The sequence below is a fragment of the Hyperolius riggenbachi genome, chromosome 2, assembly GCF_040937935.1.
Source record: "Hyperolius riggenbachi isolate aHypRig1 chromosome 2, aHypRig1.pri, whole genome shotgun sequence".
NCBI classification, from domain to species: Eukaryota; Metazoa; Chordata; class Amphibia; order Anura; family Hyperoliidae; genus Hyperolius; species Hyperolius riggenbachi.
The window spans coordinates 92821561-92848530 of NC_090647.1; the positions used below are offsets into that span (position 1 = coordinate 92821561).

Here is a 26970-nt window from a genome sequence, read left to right on the forward strand (position 1 = left end):
GTGCTACTCCTCCAGAGTTGCAATGCTTTCTGTTCAATGCAGCTTATTACACATGCAGCTAAAGGAAAGTTACTGGTCAGTCAGTCGTTTTCAAAGGTCTATAAAATGTACTGATTCTGGGTCTTATGCCTTGTGATAATTGCCTTAGAGGCTGCGGAGTTATGGCAGATCAGGTTCACTGCTGGTGGTCTTGCCCTATAGTCCAAGGTGTGTGGTTGGAGTGCTTTAGGCTGGCCTCTGGGGTTTTGCTAACAGACATTCCACCCAACCCATGGATGGCCCTTTTTGGACAACTGATCTCTTCACTGTCGAAGTACAAAAACAAACCGCTAGTACGTTCCTGTAATGCTACAAAGGCCATTCTGGCAAAAGAGTGGAGATCCACCTCTATCCCATTTTCTGCAGTTATCAATAAAATAAAAGAATATTACTGGATGGAGAAGATCACTATGACATTAAACAAACTGGGGAGCCTACAGTTCACAGTTTTTGAAATGCTCCTCTGTTCAAATCACATTCCGTCCGGCACTTCTCAAGTTGTCGCCACCGCAGAAACCACCGTCAACCATTATAACAGAAGAAATACAAAAAGAAAGATCATAGTATAGTCTGTATTACTGTATATTTCTTTGGTAGAGTAACCACCACCCTACAGGGTTCTCTGTGTGAAATGGTTTTATTATTGGGCCAACTCCACCACCTGGTGCTCCACCCAGTAGTTAGCACGCTCACCTATTGGCAAGGCATCCTCGCCTCACAGACAGCAATATCGCTTATTCAAATCCACAGGCTCCACATCTATTTTCTCAGCAGCTCAATATCTCAAAAAAGATACAAAACAACATATCATAGTGCAGAGCTTCCTATTGCCACCAGTTCTAAAACACAGCACAATATCCACACACCGGGTTCCTTGCTCACCCTCTATCGCTGCTGTCCACCCTTACAGACAGCTGCATTCACTTAAGTGTGTGTGGTATCTCTCCCGGCACTTGCAACCTCCCGGATCACCTCTGTATCCAGCACTGGGTAATTCTATAGACTGATAAGCCAATAAAAGGACTTGTACTCACAAACATGTGGTAAAAAAGCGCTTTGTATAATAAAACTCCAGAGGGCGTCTCCTCATACTTCTGCCGATCACTTCCTGACCTTAGCTCCGCTAACCTTAGCTCTTGCTAACAGACATTCCACCCAACCCATAGATGGCCCTTTTTGGATAACTGATCTCTTCACTGTCGAAGTACAAAAACAAACTGCTACTACGTTTCTGTAATGCTACAAAGGCTATTCTGGCAAAAGAGTGGAGATCCACCTCTATCCCATTTTCTGCAGTTATCAATAAAATAAAAGAATATTACTGGATGGAGAAGAGCACTATGACATTAAACAAACCGGGGAGCCTATTTGATAGTGTATGGGCCCCTTGGGAGGATTGGAGCTCTTCGGAGTAGAGTTTCAGATATGGCTTGGCTTGTGATTGGGTTCTGCTAGATCTACTCCTATCCGTTATTGCAATATTTTTGCTGGTGCTCAGCTGCTTTTATAAGCTTATAATTTCTTTTTATTTGTATTATTTTTTCTTTTTTTTAATTTCTTATAATTTGTTCTTTGTTTTGACTTGCTGTTACACAGTGCTTTGTTCTTTGGCAAATGAGATATTTTTGTTTATTTTTTCTGTCAATAAATCTTGTTGGAAAAAAAAAATGTTCTGATTCTTGTCTTGGGAGAAAAAAATGAGCCCTCTAAGTCTAAGACACATAGGCTTCAATTCATCAAAGGGTGTTCGATAACAAAATCCCAGTCCTTAAAATACCGCATTCGGTATTTTACACTTCACTGTGCTAATTCATCAATATTTTCCCATGTGCGGTAGAGGTTCGTTAAGTTACCGAAGTACTATGACTTCAGTTCATCAAAGGCTGTTGGATAACAGCAGAGTGGTGCAGAGCAGCTTGGAATGTCTCTGTGTTGTTACAAGCTGATAACAACAGAAGGCATCCAGACATCCCTTTATGTAAACGTGTTATATTTACTGTTACTTATACTGCCTCTGCTGCTCTGAATCTGTCCATCAGTGTTTCTTAACATTTTACTTCTTTGCCACAACGTAGATAAACTTCCTGGAGACTTTACAAATGCCATGCTTGGTGATTTCACCACATGCATCTTTGTATATTCAAACAGGGACTCAAAGGGTTAAACCACCGAAGGACATCTGGGGATATCTTTTGTCCCGTTATCTCTGCTCACTGCCTGGGAGGTCTGGAAGCTTGTGTGGAGAAGCCTGTGTGACCTATCAGCAGCACTTGCAGGAGAACAGGGGCTGTTTCTATTGGCTGCCTGCTCCTGCTAATCATGAAAACATTCACACAGAAGGCTTTCGAAGCCTGTAACGACAGGGGAGAGCTGGAGATAAACACCGAATGTGCTAGCGAATGTGGTAACCTTGATGAATTAACATTTACTGACATTTGCTGACATGTGTTGAGCACAAGTCGGTAATTTATCTCATTGCTGTGTCATTTCAGCTTCTCATTCGGTAACAGCTTTGATGAATTAACATTTTCTTAAGTGCTCCGTTAACTCAGCTGTTTTCAGCATTACCGAATGCGGTAATGCTTGATGAATTGAAGCCATAGGCTGCAAAATTAAAAATGTGTTGGTTTTTTTTTTATAATATTCAGTTACAAAATGACTTGTGTATCACTAATATATGTAATGGCCATGTTTCTAATGAAGGTGGAAATTCGCTTTAACCAACCATCAATGGTGCCTGAGGTTGTTGCTGACCTTATTATGAAAGTTCTAACTGCCGGAAAAAAATAGAGCCTCTACAAATCAGGTCAGAGGAATCAGGACAACTAACTTCTAAGTGTTCCAAGTGAGTGTTTTAGAAAGATGCATCATTTCTAGAAGAAAGCCAAAATAGCATCCTCTGTATTTCCCCGATGCATAGTGTGATCTGTTAGCTCTGTCATGTGGAAGTTTTTACCTGTGTATACACTGTCAGATCTGCTGCAATGCTCAGACATTCGCCTATGCCATGCGTGCCCCAGGCCCTCTAAGGGCAATGCCACATCAACAATTTTCCTACAAAGCACTTTTCTTAATTTTAACAGAAAATCCTATGTCTTTCCCAGCATTCAAATTAAATTATTTCCCCAGTACTTATGTTTTCTTGCAGCAGATCTTCAGGCCATAGAGGTTGAGGTGATACTAATTCTTACTAGCAAAATAAATGATGGCTAGTATTATTATTTAGTATTTATATAGCACATCTTCAATAGCGCTTTACAGAACATACATGCATATATACTGTATATACACACACAGACACACACACACACACACACACACACACACACACACACACACACACACACACACACACACACACACACACACACACACACACATGTATATCTACATACACACACGCACACATGTATAAACATACATGCAGTATATTGTCGCGTCACTAACTGTCTCTCTGAGGGGCTCAAAGTCGAAGTGCCTGGGCTGGGAATCCCAGCGCTGGAAGGCGAGAGTGCTATCCACTAGGACACTGTGCTGCCTGGAGAACGGTCAAACAGAGTAAATATACTTTGTATATTTGTATACTTTGTACTCATGTTACATCAAAGTGGTAAGTTTGTACCATCAAGATTGTTTTATTGGTGAACAGCTTTAGGAATACAATATGTCATCCGGGAAATTCAGATGCTCTAGGTGTAATATTTTCTATTTTATATTTGTTTATTGTTGTTTATTGTTACTTGTTATTGGTAGATCTTTTTAACCACTTTATCCACCACTACAGTATATCTACATCCTCTGTGACCTCATCTAAGCCAAATGAGGACATACAGTATATATATATCTTGTAGCTGAAGCACAGCTGTGCATGGTTGGACATTGCTCCAGTGCACACCTCTGGCACTATCTGCTGCAGCACTAATTGGTGAAAGGGAATATATGTTCCCTAAGCTAATAAGATTGATTTTTACTATTAAAAGAGCTTTTATTTTTTCTTAGTTCATAATGAAAAATACACTGTAACGATTGGTGTCAGCAAGCACAGATATTCTGATTATTGGTGATCTGCAGTATCACCAATAATACAGATGCTATACCTGATTATATGGTGATCTGCAGAATCGCCAATAATGCAAGTATAGCGTGACACGATACAATCGTATGCAAGAGGGTGCTCGGTACAATAGAGTATCTCTATAGGGCACAGAGATACAACCTCCAGCAAGCTGGAACAGCAGACAACAGTAATAATATACAGTGTAAATTCAAGTCTGTGGAAATATCCACCACACCGTAATTCCTCAGAGGTGTGGTTACCTCTGAATGGGAACCCCGTGTGTGAGATCCTCCAAGGACGGAGTGGAGGAGTCTCGACCTCTAGCAGCAAGGGTTTGCTAGTGGCGGTTGTCTCAAAGAGGCAAGCCTCTGATAGAACCCAACAGTGGGAGACGTTCCACTGAAGGGAGAAAGGTCAAACAAAATGAGGTTCGGCAACAGATCAGGCGGCAGCAGTACAGAAACGTGAGACAAGAGAATAGTCGGAAACCAAGCCAATAGTCGATAACGGTACGGGCTGGCGAAGTACAGAATCAGGAAGCAAGAGAGTAGTCAAGACAGGCACAGAATCATACACGATAAATAAAACAGTATAATATGTGTATATATTGGCGATAAACCAATATATAACACAATACCAGAGACAAGGCTGACTAGGTCTGAGTGCTGACACAGGGTATCGCAAACACAGACAAAGTGTGACTGAAAAGCACTTCCTAATATACTGCCTGGGAGAGAAGTCTCCACCCCAGGCAGCAACCAATCAGAGCAGGCTAAAATGTCAGCTGACCTCCAGGTCAGCTGACACGCTTTCTAAAGAGAATCTGTATTGTTAAAATCACACAAAAGTAAACATACCAGTGCGTTAGGGGACATCTCCTATTACCCTCTGTCACAATTTCGCCGCTCCCCGCCGCATTAAAAGTGGTTAAAAACAGTTTTTAAAAGTTTGTTTATAAACAAACAAAATGGACACCAAAACAGGAAGTAGGTTGATGTACAGTATGTCCACACATAGAAAATACATCCATACACAAGCAGGCTGTATACAGCCTTCCTTTTGAATCTCAAGAGATCATTTGTGTGTTTCTTTCCCCCTGCATCTCTCATGCACTGAAGTTTCAGGCTGCTCTTTTCTTCCTGCAAACAGCTTTGCCCTTGTCTGTAATTCCTCAGTATGTGAAAGCCCAGCCAGCTCAGAGGACGATTTATCCAGCTTGTAAAAGATAAGAGAGAAGCTGCTCTAATCTAAATAACACACAGGCAGTGTGCATATAGGGGCCTGGAAGGGGGAGTTCATAGCAGAACCACAACACTGAAGAACTTGGCAGCCTTCCAGACACAGGCTGACAAGTCTGACAAGAGAGAGATAAATTGATTTATTACAGAGACTGTCATAGTACAAAGTGCTGCAGTAAGCCAGAACACATTAGAATAGCTTTTGGAACTTGTAGGATGATAAAAAACAGGATGCAATTTTTGTTACGGAGTCTCTGGCTCTTATCCACTACGAAATGCGATCGCGATTGCAATCGCGTTTCAATTTCCACCATGCGATTGCGATTGAGCTACTATACTCATTATAGTCCAGCTCAATCGCATACAAAACGCGGCAGGACGACGATTGCGCTTTGACCAAAATCGCATCGCAATCAGATTGCACTAATGGAAATTGCTGCTGCAGTTTACATTAGTTTAATGTACCTTGCGATTTGCGATCAGAAGCAAATCGCAGGCTAGTGGAAAAAGGCCCTAAGAGTATAAAGGCGTGTCTGGCGTGCGGGCACACCCCCTAGAGGCAAGATGGCAGAGCCCTGGTGAGCAGCATGCTGGTGAGTTTGGAGCAGAGTGCTCGGACAGGTTTGCACAGCGGATGCGGATGAATTTCCGCATCCCGCGTTGGAAGGTCCGCTTGCCGGACTGGATGCGACCATATTTCCGTAATCCATCCGGTGTTGCGGATTTTTCGTTACATACACACTGTAGAATTATTTCAGAATCAAATATCCTTCCTCACCATAAATTGTGACAGGAACATACTCTAAGTTTTGTTATAAACGGTAGAAATAGCCAAACAAATTTTTTGTGTTTTTTTTATCTACCATAGAGTTTTTTATTCTTAAACTGGAATTGGTAAAACTGAGAAATGCGTTTTTTTTTCTATTTTTTCCCATCATTTTCCCATTAAAATGCATAGAAAACAAAATTGAGGGAAAAATGCTATACAATGCAAGCCTACCGTAGTTTGTTTTGAAAAGAAAAAGATATATATTTCATTAAGGTGTCATAACAATGGATAACGTTATTGCTAATTAAATAGGGACATAGCTAAATGTCAAAACTGCTCTGGTCTATAGAGGAGAAACAAGGTCTGGATGCAAAGTGGTTATGTCCACCTTGTTACTATAATTAATAACAAGGTGAGAAGAGAAGATACAACCCTGTACAGCTCCATGATTTATTTCTAGAAGGTCCGGAAAGTTACATTTGTTTTTGGCTGAGAAGTCTCTGTAGTGGGATGAAGTTATTTTGATAAATGTATCTGATATTCCATTTAATGCCATTATTTCCCTTGTGTTTGCTATTTTTAGTGTGCCAAAAGCTCCTTGAAAGTCAATAAAGTTTAAGCTCAGCATCGAATTCCATTCTGGAAACTGCTCTGTTAAGATTCTTAAATTTTTTAATCAGTCTAGGCAAGAATTGTATTTGATTCGGTCTGAACACACTGTCTACTTTCATTCTTTCTAACATGATTTTAGTTAATATTTAACCAGTTATACGTAGAATGATGATTCATCTCCACTTTCCACATCTTGTAATATTCTATTTCTTTCATATGTTCATCAGATTTCCTCCTCCATTCTTTAGGCACCTCTTTTTCCCCGCATCTGGCTTGTGAATTTACACAAACCTTTGGTTGACACCAGATTATCCATGAATCAGATCTGCTGATCTCTGGCCTGGTGTGGCAGTTAATTATTCTTTGAACATATTTATTAGTATCTTTTGTTGTAAATTGTTCTGTATTTATATTGAGGAGGTACTTTGCCACTAGCGCTAATATTCCAACTTTTTACATTTTTACTTTTTAGATTACCCTTGTATCTATTCTCTTCAGACCCAGCAATTTTTTTTTTTAATAGAGAATTTGTATTTAAATTTTTATCTGGAAGCCAAAAATGTACTTCTGGCCATATTGCAGGTATAAAACAACAACAAAAAAACAACACAATCAGTACATTTCAGCACATAGACTCAGAAATTTCAGTAAAGCAGATGGAATAAATCATTGAATTATCACATAATTATAAATCATCAAGATTATTTGGACATCGAGACTGGAGATCTTGCATCAATATATAAAACTTGTCCATCACAACTCGGTATCACTAACCGATATATTAATGTCAAGGTTAGGAATGACGGTATCTGAGTTCTCTACCCATCTATTCTGACCCAGCAAATATTGATTTGATTCATTATACTTATTGTATATACTCGCATATAAGCTGACCCGCACATAAGCCGAGGTACCCACGTTTCCCTTAGAAACCAGGAAAAAGTGATTGACTCGCATATAAGCCCCCTCCCCAGTAAAGCCCCCTCCACAGTAGCCAGATGTGCCCCGAGTACAAGTCAGCACCCCTCCCAATAACCACATGTGCCACAAGGATGATAGTAGTGTCTCAAGATGCCACTAGATGGGGTCATATATATGAGACAGTGAATGCCACATATGAAGAATCCCGGATCATTGCACCAGCTCCGCTCCACAAGCCAGGGGAGACAGGTAGTCTAGAGCAGCACACTCTGCACACCATGTTGCAGGGGATGGAGAGCACGGACACAGCAGGGAGCCAACTGGCAAGAGCAGGATCACTAGTGTACAATCCTTACGCTCCTCTGCCAGTAACAAAACCTGCTCCACCATCCATTCTGCTCAACTGACTCGCATATAAGCCGAGGGGGTAACTTTTCAGCACATATTTTTGTGCTGAAAAATTAGGCTTATATGCGAGTATATACAGTACTTTTTCAGCAACTTTTAAAGTGGGATGAAACTCAAATATCATCTGAAAGCTAAAAAGGAAAAACATATGATTGGTTTACAAAATTATTAGAAGGGTTAATAATTCAAACTTTCACTCCACTCAGAAGCCGATTGATACGTTTTTTTGTTGCTATCCAAAATTTTTAGATTGTGTTAAGCTATACTAAGATGAGTAAACAATGCAGAAAAGCTCTAAAGGGACTTGGATAACTTTCTCTGCTCAGTAATTACTTAATTACTAGACAATCTCATAATTTGCCTGTCGACCGCGGTGTTATCAGTTAGTTTCTGTAAAGTGTAAATATGCTCCCTTCAACTGACATTAGACCAGTCTGTTTATGCTCCATAAGAGTATGCTAGTGTTCAATATTTTAGAACAAAAACATAATTTTGAGTTTCCTACCACTTTTTTGAACCCAGGTCAGGTTTGTAAGATTACTTATGACCATCAGTACTATATATACTCACAAGCAAGCCGAATTTTTGACAACCAAAACGGGGGTCAAAAGTTGGGGGGGTCGGCTTGCTTGCGAGTCACCTGTGGTCCGCGCCCCCCGCTCCACCGCCCCGTGGTTGCCGCTATCACCTGAGCTGGCGCCACGTCTTCTATTATTCCCCTCTCTGCTCGTATAGTAATTCACAGCAACGCGCTCCATGGCGGCTGCTGTGATGATGAAGCAGGAAGCCATAGAGAGAGAGCGGCTTCCTGTAGCTATGGGAACCGCTCTCTCTCTATGGCTTCCTGCCTCGTCATCACAGCAGCCGCCGTGGGGTGCGCTGCTGTGAATTACTATACGAGCGGAGATGGGAATAATAGAAGATGCGGCGCCAGCTCAGGTGATAGCGGTGACCGCGGGGCGGGGGAGCCGGGGGGCACTATCTATACTGGGAACTGTACTAGCTATACTGGGGCACTATACTGGGCACTACCTACCTATACTGGGCGCTATACTGGGCACTACCTACCTATACTGGGCACTATACTAGCTATACTGGGTGCTATACTGGGCACTACCTACCTATACTGGGCACTACCTACCTATACTGGTCACTATACTAGCTATACTGGGGCACTATACTAGCTATACTGGGCACTACCTACCTATACTGGTCACTATACTAGCTAAACTGGGGCACTACCTACCCAAACTGGACACTATACTAGCTATACTGGGGCACAATACTAGCTATACTGGGGCACTTTACTAGCTATACTGGGGCACTTTACTAGCTATACTGGGGCACTATACTAGCTATACTGGGCACTATACTAGCTATACTGGGGCACTTTACTAGCTATACTGGGCACTTTACTAGCTATACTGGGCACTATGCTAGCTATACTGAGCACTATGCTAGCTATACTGGGGCACTATCTACCCATACTGGGCACTATACTAGCTATACTGGGCACTTTACTAGCTATACTAGGGCACTACCTACCCATACTGGGCACTATACTAGCTATACTGGGAACTATACTAGCTATACTGGGACACACTGGGGGGATCACCCGGCCAGCATTTCCTACCCCCGGCTTATATGAGGGTCAATCATTTTTTCCTGTTTTTTCAGGTAAAAGTTGGAGGGTCTGCTTATATGCGGGTCGGCTTGCTTGCGAGTATATACGGTAAGTCTGGTCCAAAGGCTCTCAACTTTACCTTCTCTTTTAAATATAAAACATGTTCCATGTTAAAGGTACTAATGCAGTTCATTTTGCCCTTCTAAATTCTAAGTACAAGAACATAAAAGGTAATTAATACATTAGCTGTTTCAAGCAAAACCTTGATTTTTAGCCTTACTCGTGGCAAATTCTGTTTGATATGATGGGGCTCAAAATGTAAAAACAGAAGTATAACATAGCGAAAGAAGATAAAAAGGAAGCCACACGGCTTTACTTGAAAGAGTTATGAGGTAAAAGTAGGTCAGTGATATCTAGAGTGATTTGTTTCTGTAGACAGCTCGATAACCGCTCAGTGCTAGTGAATCTCTGTGCTAATCTACTAGGAGCTTAGCAGCAAGTGTTTACTCAGTGCCTTCACGGACTGCCAGGGTGTGTTATATATGTTCCGCTTCAACAGTCAGGGAGACGGCATTCACCATAGCATAAAGTAAATGTTTATGACTCATGTGCTGTGATTTTTTTTCACAGCTAGATGTGTATAGTTTTATGTTTAAACCCTATGCAGGGACAAGCTTATCCGCGGCATGATGTGTTGCATAAGACGAGCCACAGACAGCCATAATCATTAATATCAAATGAGTGGATTGCAGGCATTCTATGCAGACATGTTATCTATTATGTAAACCTGAACAGCTGAGCTAGAGCAGTGTACCTTTATTGTCATGTACACCTGGAAAATGGAAATTGTTCTATTTCTATTTTGCAAGACATGTTAATCAGGACAGGGGTGTAAAGACCATGTTACATACAGTAGTTATTTGGGTTGAAAATAGACACGTATATACAGAGCAGAATCATCCACCAGGCAACCTAGGCAGGTGCATGGGCCTAGTGGGTGTCAAGGGGCCTACCTGCCACCTTCTCTTACCTCTCTCCACTTCAGCTTACCAAAAGGACCACAAGGGGGATCCAAATCTACTACCTTGCCTAGGACTTCAATACATCCTAATCCATCTCTGCGTATATATATATATATATATATATATATATATATATATATATATATATATATACTTGAATACAAGTCGACTCCAATAAGTTAATGGCTTCACTTGGGGACCAGGAAGAATTAACAGCTGCACTCCTGCTCTTTCCCTGTAAATTGCTGTGGCCAGGACTTTCAGACCTGTGCTTTCTTGGCATTTCCTTTATCAAGAAAATGTCACTTTCCTCTGTGTAAATTGCTGCAAATGGTAATGTCACTAAATAGCACACACATTACTCATGTGCTCAGTGTTGCCAGTGACTCGTGTACTAGTCCACCCCTATACTTTCATTACGTAAGTCAGACCTAAATGTCTAGACTTATACGCGAGTATATACAGCACGTCTATCATGTTTACACAGAAAATAAGGTACAACATCAGCTTGCACCCTCACATATCCCTGTAGATCCAGAAGAAGGCGAAAAAACGTTACAAGGCTTGGTCCAATTGGCCCTAAAAAGGGAAGAAAAATCTTTCCTGACTCCGAAAGGCAATCAAATAAAATCCATGGATCTACACCCTCATAAGTTACCTAGTTATTATAGCCATGGATGTGTTTCAATGAAAGGAAAGCATCTCAGCCCCCTTAAACACAGATATAGAATTTGCCATAACTACTTCCTGGTAATTACTATAAAAAAACCCTTTCCTTAGCACATGGCAAAAACTTTTTTCCTCCCTAGCCTTGGGGCAAATAGCTCATCTGCCAAGCTTTTACTGTATATTGCCCTGTGATGTATTTATACAGTACATGCTAATTAGATCTCGAAGGGTCTATTCTCCAGACTAAATAAGTCCAGTTTATCTAACCTTTCCTGGTAAGTGATACCTTCCATCCCTTTAATCAGTTTTGTTGCTTGTCTCTGCACCTGCTCTACAATCATAATGTCCCTCCTGTCAAATGGTGCTCAGAACTAAATTCCATATTGAAGATGTAAAATTGTATCGCAAACCCCCAGTCCATGGGGCAGCTCACTTGGAGCACACTGTAAATAGTTACAAGGTTAAAAACACAAGTATGCAACTGTTCATCCGTAGAATACCACAATACAGCTGGGAAACTGTATAAAAGATAAGAAGGAAGTGCTCCTTGTGTTTAAAGGAAACATCCAAGGTGAAAAAAAACAAACAAAGATCCACTTACCTGGGGCTTCCTCCAGCCCGTGGCAGCCGTCCTGTGCCCTCGCTGCAGCTCCGGAGGCTCCCGGTCTTCTCCCCTGACGCAGCCGACCTCGCCAGGTCAGGTTCCGGGTCGGCCTCTTCTGCGCTCCACGGCCGATGTCATCAGGACTGTACTGCGCAGGCGCAGTAGTTCTGTGCCTGCGCAGTACTGTCCTGATGACGTCGGCCGGACCACGTGACGCGCGGTGGAGCGCAGAAGATGCCGCCCCGGAACCAGACCTGGTCGAGGTCGGCTGTGCCAGGGGAGAAGACCGGGAGTCTCCGGAGCTGCGGCGAGGGCACAGGACGGCTGCAACGGGCTGGAGGAAGCCCCAGGTAAGTGGATCTTTGTTTTTTTACCTTGGACGCTCACTTTAAAAGTATAAAATAAATCCTCGCCTCTCAATGCAGAGAGCGGCTCACCTTATTAGATGGCTGAAAATGCCAATGTTGATCGTTTTGCATGCAAGCGTATTAATGGATAAACCACTGCTGATCTGTCCTCAATTGTTCCATCTGTGTGTAAGCACCATCCAGGCCGGGCCGAGGCAGAGGCCAGCCTCAGGGCGCAGTGTAGGAGGGGGGCGCACAACTCACTCAGCTATCATTCCCTTATTGTATTTGAAGCAGAGAGAAATAAGAAAAGGGGTTACATGGCAGTGACTGCATCCAGTTACTAGAGATTAAGGTGTTGCGGGCTCTGGGGTGCCTCTTAGTCTAATAGCAATCAGTGTGTGACGGCTGGGGTGGGAGAGATGGAGGGGCCAACTTTGGTGTCTCAGCTTTGGGTGCTGGAGGACCTTGTCCCAGCTCTGCATCCAGGGATCCAGTATGGAAGCCGTTGAAACTCTCCAGATGAGTCAACTGGACTGGGATAATTGTAAAACACAGGCTGTTTTTGCAGAAATCGGTTTTGCTAAAAGTACTAGTAAAAGCATATTGTGATAAGCAGAATCAAACCTACCATGAAGCCACCTGAATCAGAGTATTGACGACAAGGTCCTCCAGCACCCAAGGCTGAGACACCAAAGTGCGCTTCTCCATCCCTCCCACCCCAGCCGTCACACTGATTGCTATTAGACTAAAAGGCGCCCCTCCCCAGCACCATAATCTTGTTATCTGGCTTGTAGTCACTGCCATGTATTCCCTTTTCTTATTTTTCTCTGCTTCAAACACAATAGGGGAATGATAGCTGAGTGAGTTGTACGCCCCTCATACACTGCTGGAGCCTCTCTAGCCTCTGCCTTGGCCCAGCCCTGACCTGAATCACATGATTCAGGCGGAAAAATCTAGGGGTGGCATTTGGACAAACAGTTTGGGCCCAAACAGAGAGCCGCAATTGCGCCTGCACGAGGCACATCCCAGGCTTGTTATGCTTGTTGGTGGATTCTCGTGAGGTGCCAGCGCTGGATCTCGGATGCTGAGAAGGATGGGGAAGTCTCTTTAAGATCCAGAGGCTTCTTCCTCCCGAGGTAAGTACCTCCAAGGGGGACTTTGTTTTGTTACAGGTTTACTTTAAAGAGGAACTCCAGTGAAAATAATGTAATAAAAAAGTGCTTCTGTAACGATCGGTGTAACACAGAGAGGATCTGATTATTGGTGATCTGCAGTATCACCAAAAATACAGATATATATACCTGATTATTGATGATCTGCAGTATCACCGATAATCAGATATATTACTAATCTCTGGACACCTGAGAGATATGAGTGTTTGGTGCAACAGTAATACTTTGAGAACAATATCAGGAGGACAGGTACAAAGGCAGTAAGGAATACTGCTAGAGTATGAGTACCTTACAGCAGCCTGAGAATCTCCCGCAGGGAGGAGTCAGACTGGGAGAGGAAAGGACCAGAGCGTGAGTGACACCAATAGGAGGATGTCACTGACTGATCTGTGAACTATCTCTTAACTGAGGAGATAGCTCTCAAGGTCGGACAAGCCAGGTCGGCAACACACGGACATACAAAGTACAAAGACAGGAGGCTGATTCGGTAATCCTAAGGCAAGCAGGGTTTGGCAACAGAGTATCAGATATAGCGAAGTACCGAATCAGTGAACAGAAGAGTGGTCAGGAAAGCAGAAAGTCATAACAGATAATAAACAATGCCTAGTCTTGGGTGTGAGCTCCGTGATCATCAACACCCTGGAACTAGTCTGAAGTATACCAGAATGGTAACACAAGTCCCTAATCTTGGGTGTGAGGTCCTTGATCATCAACACCCTGGAACTAGTCTGAAGTACAACAGAATGGTAACACAAGTCCCTAATTTTGGGTGTGAGGTCCTTGATCATCAACACCCTGGAACTAGTCTGAAGTATAACAGAATGATAACACAAGTCCCTAATCTTGGGTGTGAGGTCCTTGATCATCAACACCCTGGAACTAGTCTGAAGTATAACAGAATGATAACACAAGTCCCTAATCTTGGGTGTGAGGTCCTTGATCATCAACACCCTGGAACTAGTCTGAAGTATAACAGAATGATAACACAGATTCTGACAATAAGGTCTGAGTGCTTCCACGTAGTGATCGCAACGGCAGACAACCAGCCAATGACCACCACCCAGTATATATAGCCCAGGGCTCTCCAGCGCCTCCCCTAAGTGCTGGACCAATGGGAACTGGTTGAATCGTCAGCTGACCGGCTTGGTCAGCTGACTCCCTTCTGGCTGTCATAAAAGTTCTGCCTCTCAGCGCGCGTCCTTCTGAACCTGTGTGGACTATCAGTCCCAGCCACACCAGATATGTCTTGCGTACCACCCGCCGCACTGGACGCGGAACCAGCCGCACCGCCATCAGGGCATGCGGCGGTCTCTCCGCGTTCAGCCATACTGGCAGATGTAGGCCTACGCGTGCAAACCGCCGCGTTGGATGCGGAATCAGCCGCCTTGTTCTGAGCACACGCAGCGGCTTTTCCGCGTTTTCTCACAGCTTCATTTTTACAATAATTATGTACAAAGGATTTAATCTGTGTTTGCTCATTGTAAAATCTTTCCTCTCCCTGATTTACATTCTGACATTTATCACATGGTGACATTTTTACTGCGGGCAGGTGATGTTACTGGAAGGAGATGCTGCTTGCTTTTTTGGCAGTTGTATACAGCTGTTATTTCCCACAATGCAATACGGCTCCCACAGTGTAATGTCAGTACCTCAGTGCTATGAGGTGCTGACATCACATTGTGGGAGGGGTTTCACCACAAAATCAGCAATACAGAGCCCCCTTACATAGATATGTAAGTCTCTGATTTGATAGTCATGATCATGTGCTAAAGCAGGATGTGATCACAGCAAATCAGAGCTTTGCAAATCTATTAGCTGATCAAGCGAATCACATGATTCTCTATGAGTTCTCCTAGACATGACCATCACTAGTGGTAACGTGCAGGGGCGGACTTACCACTCGGGCACTTGGGCATGGACCGAGGGCCCGTGGTCGCGGGGGGTGCCCTTCAGAGCACCCTGAGCAGGAGGGGAGGCAGCAAGTAAAAGAAAGAGGAGTGCACAGCGGCGGGGAAGGGGGGGCATCTCCCCCCCTTCCTTCACCTTGGGGCCCCCCTTCCTCGCTCTCCCCTCCGGAATTTTTAAGTGTCTGCGGCTGACAGTGGGCAGGGACTTACCGCTGTTCTTCCAGCCGCAAGGGAGCTCTGCTCTGTGTGCCGTTAATCTGGTCTACTCAAGACCAGATTAGCGGCACACTGAGCAGAGCTCCCTCCAGCGGCTGGAAGACAGCGGTAAGTCACCGCCCGCTGTCAGCCACTGACACTTAAAAATTCCAGAGGGGAGAGCGAGGAAGAGGGGCCCCAAGGTGAGGGAAGGGCGGGAGACGTTCCCCTCTTCCCAGCCGCTGTGCACACCTCTCCCCTTCACTGCACAGCCTCAAATCTTTGGGACACCTATAGACCTGGCTAAATATACTGGGGACACCTATACACCTGGCTAATATACTGGGGACACCAATAGACCTGGCTACATATACTGGGAAAACCTATACACCTGGCTACATATACTGGGGACACCTATAGACCTGGATATCTGTGCTGGGGGCACCTACAGACCTGGCTACCTATTCTGGAGACACCTGTAGACCTGGCTATCTATACTGGGCACACCCATAGACTTGGCTACCTATTCTGGGGACACCTATAGACCTGGCTATCTAAACTGGGGACAGCTAAAGACCTGGTTATCTATTCTGGGGACACCTATAGACCTGGCTACTTATACTGGGGACACCTATAGACCTTGTTACCTGTACTGGGAACCCCTATAGACCTGGTTACTTCCACTGGGGATACCTTTAAGCCTGGTTACCTATACTGGGGGCACCTATTTTGGGGGAACTGCTGCCAGATTAACTACTGCATTTTTGGGGAACCGCTGCTGCCAGATTAAGTGTATTTTAGAGAACAGCAGCCAGATTATGTGTATTTTTGGGGAACCGCTGTCAGATTGTGTATGTTGGAGGAACCGCTGCTTCCAGAGTATGTGTATTTTGGGGGAACCACTTCTGCCAGATTACATGTATTTTGGGTGAACCGCTGCCGGATTACGCATATTTTGGGGAACTGCTGCCAAATTATGTGTATGTTGGGGCAAACGCTGCTGCCAGATTACGTCTATTTTGGGGGAACGACTGCCATATTATCTGTATTTAGGAGGAACCTCTGCCAAATTGCGTGGATTTTTTATGAAATGCTGACAGATTACATGTATTTTGTGGGGAAACACTATGGCAGAGCTTAAACTTCCGCGCCAGACCTTTTACACCACTGCTAAGGTCATGTATATTTTGCCCCACCCATAACCACTCCTACATTCTGTTGCATGACCACACCCATTTTTCGGCGGGGTTTTTATCAGTATAAAATATCTATTGTCAGTAAATTATTATATCTTGTAAAAAGTAATGTGAAAGGTGGGCAACACTGGTACGGGGCCCCATAATCTCCTATTGCCCAGGGGCCCCATGAGTTGTCAGTCCGCCCCTGGTAGCATGTTCATGTTCTAGCATGTAGCATGTATAGCTCAGATACAGCCAGGGAATGAAACCATGATTGCTGAGAAGAAGGGCTTTCGCCATCTTGGCAAAGTGAGAAATGCCTGACATTGCAGCACCATCTTTTAGCACCAAAACAAACGAGCAAGCATGACTAGGTAACCACTGTTACTCTAACTGCCATAGTAGGCTAAAATTAAGGGGGGGGGGGGGGAATAGGTCACCGACCTCAAACAATAAACTACAACAAGTGCAAGAAAGCTAGAAATCCCCCCTATTGTTGTAAATACTTGGAGATGAGCAATGATTGTAAAAAATCAGGATGTAAGATAAATATAACAGTCTTTATTGAAAGCCAACTACAAATTAACCTCCCTGGCGTTCAATTTTCCCAGGATTTCTGTGCAAAAAGTGATCAAATGTATTTTTAAAACTTTTTTTTTCCTGCAACTTGCCAAAATGTGTCAAGCAAGGGTCTAGTATACAGTGCAGGAGAGTATTGATGTGTGTGCCCGTTTATACTGTTCACAGCATGTTTTTATGGATGGATAGATTTGTCCATACCGCTAGGGAGGTGTTAAGAACAATTAAAAACAAGGCAGCGAGACCTGGGCCATAGGCCCCTAATGGTACAATAATATATTCAAAGCCCTGTGTTAGTAGTATTTATTATTATTTATTTATTTATTTATTGTATTTATAAAGCGCCAACATATTACGCCGCGCTAGTAATAAATAAATATATGGCTCACCCAGGAAACTCTGCGAACTAGTAATATTAAACAGTGCCACAAAATAAGTAGTAATTAATATATAATAAAGTGGAACTGTGCCACAGAGATACAGTGTCTTGCAAAAGTATTCGGCCCCCTTGAAGTTTTCCACATTTTGTCATATTACTGCCACAAACATGAATCAATTTTATTGAAATTTCACATGAAAGACCAATACAAAGTGGTGTACACGTGAGAAGTGGATCGAAAATCATACATGATTCCCAACATTTTTTACAAATCAATAACTACAAAGTGGGGTGTGCGTAATTATTCAGCCCCCTTTAGTCTGAGTGCAGTCAGTTGCCCATAGACATTGCCTGATGAGTGCTAATGACTAAATAGAGTGCACCTGTGTGTAATCTAATGTCAGTACAAATACAGCTGCTCTGAGACAGCCTCAGAGGTTGTCTAAGAGAATCTTGGGAGCAACAACACCATTAAGTTAAAAGAACACACAAGACAGGTCAGGGATAAAGTTATTGAGAAATTTAAAGCAGGCTTAGGCTACAAAAAGATTTCCAAAGCCTTGAACATCCCACGGAGCACTGTTCAAGCGATCATTCAGAAATGGAAGGAATGTGGCACAACTGTAAACCTACCAAGACAAGGCCGTACACCTAAACTCACAGGCCGAACAAGGAGAGCGCTAATCAGAAATTCAGTCAAGAGGCCCATGGTGACTCTGGACGACCTGCAGAGATCTACAGCTCAGGTGGGGGAATCTGTCCATAGGACAACTATTAGTTGTGCACTGCACAAAGTTGGCTCTTATGGAAGAGTGACAAGAAGAAAGCCATTGTTAACAGAAAAGCATAAGAAGTCCCGTTTGCAGTTTGCCACAAGCCATGTGGGGGACACAGCAAACATGTGGAAGAAGGTGCTCTGGTTGGATGAGACCAAAATTGAACTTTTTGGCCAAAATGCAAAACGCTATGTGTGACAGAAAACTAACTCTGCACATCACTCAGAACACACCATCCAGACTGTCAAATATGGTGGTGGCAGCATCATGCTCTGGGGTTGCTTCTTTTCAGCAGGAACAGGGAAGCTGGTCAAAGTTGATAGGAAGATGGATGGAGCCAAATACAGGGCAATCTTGGAAGAAAACCTCTTGGAGTCTGCAAAAGACTTGAGACTGGGGCGGAGGTTCACCTTCCGGCAGGACAACGACCCTAAACATAAAGCCAGGGCAACAATGGAATGGTTTAAAACAAAACATATCCTGGTGTTAGAATGGCCCAGTCAAAGTCCAGATCTAAATCTAATCGAGAATCTGTGGCAAGATCTGAAAACTGCTGTTCACAAACACTGTCCATCTAATCTGACTGAACTGGAGCTGTTTTGCAAAGAAGAATGGGCAAGGATTTCAGTCTCTAGATGTGCAAAGCTGGTAGAGAAATACCCTAAAAGACTGGCAGCTGTAATTGCAGCAAAAGGTGGTTCTACAAAGTATTAACTCAGGGGGCCGAATAATTATGCACACACCACTTTGCAGTTATTGATTTGTAAAAAATGTTTGGAATAATGTATGATTTTCGTTCCACTTCTCACGTGTACACCACTTTGTATTGGTCTTTCACGTGAAATTTCAATAACATTGATTCATGTTTGTGGAAGTAATGTGACAAAATGTGAAAAACTTCAAGGGGGCCGAATACTTTTGCAAGCCACTGTAATCACTAGAGAGTCATACATACACACATTTAGGTTACATACACCTTCAAAACGCTGCTGCTAACAAATAAATAAAGTGCCAGTGCTCAACAACAAACTTACATACAAACTATGAAATTCATATAGCCATGTAGTGAGAGCATATATTCATGAGGTAGTGAAAATATATATTCATGAGGTAGTACGTGTTAGAAATAGATCAAGTTGAGGTAGAACCATAAAGGTAAATAGCAGCATAGAACAGAGAATAGTGGCATAAGGGGCACACAGTGAATAAATAGGTATAAAGAGGTGAAAAAACGATAGCAGCAGGAAGAGAAGAGTAACAGCAGGGCTCACATAATGAAATAAATAAGAGGTCTCAGGGTTGGACATTGCAGCACCATCTACCACCTATTAGGAATAAAGTCCTTGAGTTTTCTGTTTGTGATGAACCTGATGACAGTACTGCACTTTAGTCCCTTTATGCTGTGGCAACCCACTCAGCGTGGTTATACTGCCTTCTTAATGGATTTGGAAGCAAACATAAAAATGTCAATAGGATTCACTGAGAAGATACATAAAGATATTGAAGGCTCATTTCCTGCGTAAATTACTCAAAGGCTTTTGGAAAGTTACAATCCTAACCAGAAAAATTGAAATGCACTTGATATTTTCATACGACTAAAATAAATGCATTACAAAATGATAGAATAGGAACTATAAGAGGAGAGACTGCATAGAAATGTGCCCAGAGGGAATGTTTATAAATGTGCTATAAATTGGCACATGCAGAGGAACAGTTAGTATGCTGCGCACAGACAGCAGGTGTTAGACTGAGAGCTTATTGGAAGAAAGAGTCTGTTTTAAAGGACCATGATAGTGAAAATCAGGCTACTGGGATAAGCCTGACTATAACTGCACCACTGCTATGATGCTCAGTGCCATTGCTACTTCCAGGGCTGTATTTACCATGCGGCACTGTAGGCACGTGCCTACAGGTGCCGGATGATGGAAAAGTGGCTCACTCTCCTCTCTCCCTCCTTTCCTATGCAGAGTCCTGATGAGAGTGTAAATGAGAGGTTACTCATCCTGCTCTCGGCATTCCACTGATGAGATCCCCTTTCACTCAGGGACACCTCTAGCTACTTAATACTGAGGTTCCTCTAGCTACCTAATACTTGGGGGCATCTCTAGCTGGTTAGTATTGGAAGTATTTCTGGCTACCTAATATGAAGGGGCAACTGTAGCTACCTATCGTGGGCAAGGGAAATAAGGGAGAAATGACAGCTGAGACACTTGTGGTGCAATAAGGTGGAGGTTTGTAGGTTAATGGAGGGAGAAGTGGAAGGTGCCAGGACATCTGTGCCTATAGGCTCCTGTGAGGTAAATCCTGGCCTGGCTACTTCCCTGCTAGTATCGGCTTGGTGTCTTCAGTGCCCAAATTACCGGCTATACACTTCAGGTTTTATATACACCTATGTAGCAGGAAGACTCGGGATACCATGGAGCATTCCTAGTCTTCGGTCTGTCCCGTCGTTCCTGCGCCATCCCCATTGAAGTCACTTGCAGTCGTAGTACGGATGTGCTCATCTTCAGAACTATAGTTATGAAGACTGCCTGACAAGTGCTGAATTGCTATTCATCCAGGGCTTTCCCATCAAATATGTATGTATGTAACCTGAAGTGTGTTACCTCACTTCAAAATCCCTTTAAAGTGGTCTGAAAGTCAGCATTTCTACTTTGCTCTAAAAGATTCCTCACAGCTTGAAAGCTACTATCCCAGAATTGTTTTTTTAGCAGAACATCACTGAAATGGTTAAACTAAGCACTTTCTCCTGCTATTCATTTGCAAATCCGCATCCAAACAGGAGATAACAGTATCTTTATTTGCATTCCAATATTGATAAATGTGTAATGAAAATGAGCTCTCTGTGAAGCTTTCTGTGCTTCAAGCACACAAACAGCACAGAACAGCTAATTAGAAGATGTTAATATATAATAAAAAGCAGCTGGAATAAAATGCAATGGCAGGTTTCAGGGCAAGTTAAACTACACATTGGAAACCTGTAAATTGTAAACAGACAATATTACTTATGCACAAAAGCAAATATGATAACTGTATGAGTAATAAAAAGTAGGAAAACACATTTGTATTGAATGTTATGTCGGCGTTAAAGACCACTTTAAACGGTACCTAACCTAAACTGAATAAAAAACTGCAGTTGAACTTACTTTCTTCCAAATCCCCCGCGCAGTCCTTCTGTGCCCACGGCGTGATTCTGCGATGCTCCAGTCACCCGCAGCACCCCTCTGTCAGCTGGGGAACTCAGCCAGTCGGCGGTCATTGCGCATGCGAGGCGCTGGCAGCAGGCATCCTTGATCATGCTCCCATTACTGGGAACATTCTGGGCAAGCAGAGTAGACATTTTTTCCGTACTGCATACAAGCTCGATACACTCCTGTGCACAGGAGTGCGATCAGCAGGTGCGTGACCAGGGCCACGCATCCAGCTGGCAGAGGGGCACTGCGGGGGACTGGAGCATCGCAGAATCACAGCATGGGCACAGAAGGACTGCAGGGGCTGAAAAAAAGCCCCAGGTATGTTAACCTCCTTAGCGGTAATCCCGAGTCAGGCTCGGGGTGGAAATCCACAGCTCAGAGCGGTAATCCCGTGCCTGAGTGAGTTATGTGCAGGAGCTGCTGTAGATCTCTATGTGGTATATATTTTTTCTTGTTTTTAAGGTATAAAAGCTTGTGAAAAAATTGCACGGCTTTTAGACCCTGAGGGCTGGTGCACACCAGAGCGGTTCTGGAGCGTTTTTTAAAACACTTGCAGGGGGAAAACTGCTTCGCTAATGAAAGTGAATGGGATGGTGCACACCAGAGCAGTTCATTTTTTCCACAAATGCAAACTTGGGGGCTGCAGCATTTTTTAGATTTCTGAGGCGTTTCTGCCTCAATGTTAAAGTACAGGAAAGTGGAAAACCGCTCTGATAAATGCTAGATCAGAGCAGTTTTCCAGGCGTTTTTGTTACAGAAGCTGTTCAGTAACAGATTTACTGTAACAATATTTGTAATCTGCTACACAAAAACGCTCCAAAAAACGCTAGCCATGTTTAGAAATCGTCTCTAAACATGCCTAGAATCACCCTGAAATCTGCTTCAAAAACCTTTAGCGTTTTGCAGATCTGCTAAAGGTTTTTGGTGTGCACTGGGCCTAAATCTGGAAATAATCATAACACCAGGGAGGTAAAACTGCTGTTTTTTTCTCCCAGTTTAGGTTCCTTTTAAAGAGTCACCATACATATAGTAGACTCTAATAGATTTTTCAGGATACCCGATTTTAAGTTAATTATCCTGGTTCCAGCAACACTTCCCATGTCTATATATTGAAATGGAAAGATGTGTATACCGCTACACTCCGGCAATGGACAGAGCTGGACCTGGGCGGCCTGGGCCAAAGGGTAAGCTGGATGAAGGAAGGAGCAGGCCCGCTTCAATGTCTCAAAAGTTTATTCAGGACTTATCCCATACAGATAGACATGCACAATGCTGACATGTTTCGGACCTAATATGGTCCTTAATCATAGCAACTTAACACAGCTAAAGTACACAGTTTAAAAGAGGTGTAGGCTGGGAGGAGACCGGCCGGACCCACCCAAAAGGGAGGGACCAGTCGATACCCCCTCCCTGCTAGACAACAGATGTTTAGTATTTTTTAAGTAGCCAGGCAGTCTTTTCACAAGAGGCTGCAGCATGGAATCCACCCAATCACTAAGGCGCTACCCCAAAGAACCAATGCCCGCAACTATGGGCCTACCCTCTGGGGGAGTGCCCGGCTTGTGGATTTTAGGCAGGTGGTGAAAGATGGGGACAGTGGGGTGAGGGACCCCCAGATATTCAACCAATCTATGACTCAAAACTCACAAACTTTCACCATACCTATCCTGTGCCCTCAACGTCACTCCCAGGTCCTCTGGTCCCCCGCTGGCAGCTAGTTTCCTTTTTGCCGACTCGGAGTCAGCGGGCCGCCACGCGTATCATTACTCACGTTACCGTGGTAACAGGACACTATAGCGGGTGTCAACACGTATCTTTGTATGTGTTGACACCCGCTATAGCATCCTGTTACTGCAGTAACGCGTGTAATGACTCCGAGTCGGCAAAAACGAAACTAGCTGCCGGCGGGGGACCAGAAGATCCAGGAGTGCCATTGAGGGCACAGGATAGGTGCAACGGGCTGGTAAAAGCCCCAGGTAAGTGAAACTAATTTTTTTTCCTAGGGTTTAGGTTCCCTTTAAGGTACATTCAGTAAAGTTCCTCTTTAGGTCTTATGAAGAATCAGGACTGTGTGCTCCACCAAATTCCTTCCTCCACTGCAACAATATTCCATTAGGTCACAGCAGTCAAATACACTCAACTACTACAGAACTTTTGTCATGTCTGTTTTATTAATAGGAGCTTCACCCAGGCTGCCTCCTCCAATCCTCCTGCAAGGCAAAACCAAAAAGAACCAAGTTTCGACAAAATGGGAGTCTGGAAATGTGAGGGGAAAAGATAAGGAGAATGAACGATACAGTAAAAGTTCCCTTCAACAAAGAACTTGCATAATAATAAAAAAAAACAAAAAACAAAAGTTGAAAGCTGAACATTATGTTTCTTCAAACAGGTGAGGAGACTTGTTCTTCTCTTGTACACACAACTATGTAATATTTCCTTTAATCTGTCATGCATTTTAAATGCATTTTCCAGACAGAGAGAGAGAGAGAGAGAGCTATTTTTTGCTTTTCAACATTTCAGAGATGATGACAGTAATTTGTTACCATGGCGATATTTTTTCTTCTCTGCTTCCTTCAAGAAACACGGGGCTGTACGTCTAATCAGGCAAGAGCATTAGATAGGTAGCGCAAATTAATAGATGTATTTACATAGCTCCCAACTGTCCCTTTTTCGGAGGGACAGTCCCTCTTTGGGAGCCCTGTCCCTCTTTTCTCCTCATTTGTACTTCTTTCAGGACTTTGTCCCTCTTTCTATGTAAATATATGTATTTATCTACTGTAAAATGTGTTTAATTGGCTCTAAATGTTATTCCCATCCTTAAAATTGTTATAGTTCCTAATTTTCAAATGTTAATATGAAGGAAAATGAACCAAGATAGAAAGGACCAGTGTGGTTTGAATTATAAAACAAAAATTTTCTTATGAAATCTTTATGGTATGTGGCATTCGAGGTGTGCTGGGGGCGTGATCAGGGGTGTGGCAGGGGCGTGGCTTACGTGTCCCTCTTTCTCATCTCAAAAAGTTGGGAGGTATGTATTTACGTTATTCACATCAGATAAGTTCAACAAAATGAAAAGATGACAATGAGATAAAAAGATAAGTGCTCGCCAGTGGCATGTCAGCCGAATAACCCAGTGGCCATGCATCTAGCAATTTTGAAGACTGGTCATCCATCCGGTTCGATAATTTTATCAAATCGGATAGAAATCTGTGTTGCAGCACGTCTGTGCTGATGATTGATTCGGTAAATCTTGCTCTGACGTGCTTGAAAATCTTAGTCAAACGTGCTCGATCAGGTGTGCAGTGATAACGGTGCTCGATATTGATATTGAGATGGCCGACGTATGCGATGACCATTTTATTCTATCTGCTTAATGGGGTTTTATCTCCTAAGACTGTAAACTGTTTGGCATTCCAAGATTTGATAAAGATAGTTCTGACAGCCCAAAGACATGATTTGCGTCATTGTCTTGCTGTAGGAGGAATCGCGACCAATAAGGCAAAGAACAGAGAGGTTGTGCTAGGTCTTTTGGTTAAGGTTGCCAGTCACTGTATGCAAGTTACCATTAGAGATGATCAATGAAATGCAATTCATTTCTCCTTGCATTTAAATGTCATGTTAATGTATGAAGTTGGACCAATAAAAACTGTCAGTAAGTTATAGTGATTGGTCCAATTTCAAGCTGCATATAATTTACATGAAATCTGAATGCAAGGAGAAATTATTTACATCTCATTGATCATCCCTAGTCGCCATCTTTGGGTATAGTAAGTAGCCCCATGTCATCACTCTTCCTCCTGCATGCATGATTGTTGGCACCAGACATTGAAACATCCTTCCTTCATGTACTTAGTAACAAGAAAACCCTGCATATTGTACTGAAGATTTCTAAGTTTGATGAATCAGTTCCTAAAAACTTTTTCCACCCTTCAGTAGTCTACTGGTCATGGTTCCTGGTCCAGGCAAGTCTCTTTTTCTTATTTAGCATTTTAGTAACAGAGCTTTTGGCACAAAATCTGTCAAATGTGCAACTTAAAGGTTATATTTTGACAGGTGAAAATAACACTTCCATACTTGGATGACTGTATGACTGTTAAACGCATTTCCTGTGACGGTCAATTCTGCTGTGGCTTTGGGTATTCCAAATCTCTTCCTGTTAGAGTTTTGCACATTTTTCTAGTGCATTTTTAGGTTTCATCTGCTGGTGACACTCTGTTAACATGCATTTCTATTGGCCACTATATAGGGTGGGTCCCTATACCTCAGCAACTTAAAGAGAAACCGTAACCAAGAATTGAACTTCATCCCAATCAGTAGCCGATACCCCCTTTCCCATGAGAAATCTTTTCCTTTTCTCAAACAAACCATCAGGGGGCTCTGTATGGCTGATATTGTGGTGAATCCCTGAAAGGATATGTAGGTATATATGTATATATATATATATATGTATGTATATATATTAGTATATAGATCAATTTCATATACAAGCATACATGTATCTAAGTCTGTGCCTCATGTATCTATTCAGTGTGATATTAATGTGTCTATAGAACAATCAGCCACCCACACACATCTGTGCAGGAAGAGCTGGCTGCATGAGGTAGAGAATAGCCAAATTCTTCTCTCTGGGCAAAACCCATAAATGCCCCAAATAGGGACACCTGGAAGGTCATAAATAACATGTTTTCCCCGTGATCATTGAACTGTGTTAATTCTCGTAAATCACATGACTTTCTGTAATTATGGTGACATATGATGATATACTGCGCATGAGCAAAATCCTGTATTGAGTAGGATATAAGGAAAGCAACTGTAATAAAGAGGCAGCATAATTTGTGCTCACAACTCCTGTGTGTGTGTGTTCTGTTAACCACGTTATGTCCTGGCGCCAGGAAATGAAGTAGTCTAAAGCATCTGATATCTGACATGAACTTAAATAGATACCACTCCTTTCAGCTGAGGGCTCGCCGCGGATGGTCTTCTTCAGAGTTCACGTAAGTAATATGACTATACTTCTCTTTTTATTTTTTTTTAAGGAGAGAGGTGTCTATATTATTTATGTGAAATTTCTGTTGATACCAAAACGAATCCGGTTTTGGAGTTTGTGTTTTTTGATAGTATAATTTTAATTATATAGATTATAAGGTTTTTAGAAGGCCTTAGTTTAATTTAAAAAAAAAATTATTAGGGAGAAAAGGACTTTTGGTAAGTCTATTACACTTCTCTTAGTAGGTCTAAGGGAAATATAGATTTTTTGGGAAAAATCTAGCAAATTTG

General features: G+C 42.8%; 1 long non-coding RNA gene across 2 annotated transcripts in view; it reads left to right on the forward strand.

Moving 5' to 3' along the window:
- The window catches only part of LOC137543968 (uncharacterized), a 72275-nt gene extending 48289 nt beyond the window's left edge, over positions 1-23986 (forward strand). Inside the window, exons 2-4 of one of the 2 annotated variants that reach the window (XR_011025680.1) lie at positions 2743-2884; positions 9722-9776; positions 23872-23986. This is a non-coding gene — a long non-coding RNA (uncharacterized lncRNA). The remainder of the gene's footprint in view (positions 1-2742; positions 2885-9721; positions 9777-23871) is intronic. The other variant, XR_011025679.1, reaches the window with a different exon arrangement.
- The last annotated feature ends 2984 nt before the right edge of the window (positions 23987-26970 follow it).